This window comes from Sinocyclocheilus grahami, unplaced genomic scaffold (assembly GCF_001515645.1).
Source record: "Sinocyclocheilus grahami isolate Dianchi unplaced genomic scaffold, SAMN03320097.WGS_v1.1 scaffold1259.1, whole genome shotgun sequence".
Taxonomy (NCBI): domain Eukaryota; kingdom Metazoa; phylum Chordata; class Actinopteri; order Cypriniformes; family Cyprinidae; genus Sinocyclocheilus; species Sinocyclocheilus grahami.
This window is the reverse complement of record NW_015506438.1, coordinates 363,850-365,149: the sequence shown is the minus strand read 5'-3', so window position 1 is coordinate 365,149 and position 1,300 is coordinate 363,850. Positions and strand designations below refer to the sequence as shown.

The window sequence follows — 1,300 nt, the reverse complement described above, 5'->3', positions numbered from 1 at the left end:
GACCAGCTATGAAGCTGCATTTGTGCATTATTTCATAAAAAAACAGGCAGAACAAATTGGGGAAAACACATTTAATTGTAATGATTTATTATTGTTATTTTATATACACATTTTAAAAAAGTATCAATAAAAAATAAGGTGTTGCATTAAAATAATAATTTTAATATATATAATATGATTTAAATAAAATGTTTATAAAATAATAACTATAATGGTATAATAATAACAACTATTATTAATTTATATGAAAAAACTGTATGATTAGAATACTAATTTACAGTTGTTTTTCTTTGAATTCAAATGTTAGAACATGGAGCTTTTATTTTACCGGGAGACTTGCTTCTCTTTTGTTAACAACAGATATTTAAATTATTCTCTGTACAAACATGAACAGATGTTTGGCTCATGTCGCATTTAATAAATGCACATCATGAGGTGCATTCTTTGCAATTTTGAAAGCGCGCTAAATCATATCACTTCTCATTGTTAGAATTATTAAAAATACAGCTCAACTGGCGAGTAACATTGTTTTATATACTCACATTTGGTGCTTGGCGATTTGTTCACTTTAGGCCCTCCCTACAACAATCTGAAAAAAACAGTGCTAGTAAATTAGAACAAGACTACACAACTAGACTACAGTATGTTTTCCTCCTACCTTTAGTCAATTTGTGTTCATCCTCAAAGGGTTTGTATTTAAACGCCTCAGCTGCAGACTTTCAAGACTACAAATGTCATCCTCCGCCACTAAGTACCCTTTCTTCTCGCAGCTCCTGACACCAAAGGCAGTATTCGCAGGCACTTCTTTGAGTCGAGCTTTTGAAGTGGAAGCGGCAGCCTGCTAGGTGGGCATTAAGAAATTGGATGTGACCTGGCAGTCTCGGGAGGGAAGACAAAAAAGGGTTTTTGAAAGAACTTAAGGCTCAAAATGTACGTGCTGAGACATTAGAAGTTAGCTAATGTGCAAGTTTTAGAGTGAGACTGTCAGCCCGGATCGCCTGCCCGATTTCAAGACAAGGTTCAAACGAGTTCAGGAGAAAGATATGTGCCGATATTTTGGGCTGAATTGTTGATCAGCTCGCTGAAACGGGTGGCTGTCACATCTCGTGCTGTTTAACACGTGTGAAAGTCTCTTAAAGGGAGTTTATGTCACTCTGAAGATGTGAGATTTGTGTTGCTAAGGAGGAATCTTTGAAGCGGAAGCAGATTTTCTGTCCGTGTGTTCATACGTGGTGAAGCCCTTAAGGGGGAAGAGAGGCTTTTTTGGTTGGTTCAGTGAATATGATGGGGGGGGGGGGGG

General features: G+C 36.9%; 1 protein-coding gene across 2 annotated transcripts in view; it reads left to right on the top strand.

Moving 5' to 3' along the window:
* LOC107568587 (adenomatous polyposis coli protein-like) overlaps positions 1 to 1,300 on the top strand; it is a 38,971-nt gene that overhangs the window by 4,378 nt on the left and 33,293 nt on the right. The window lies entirely within an intron of this gene.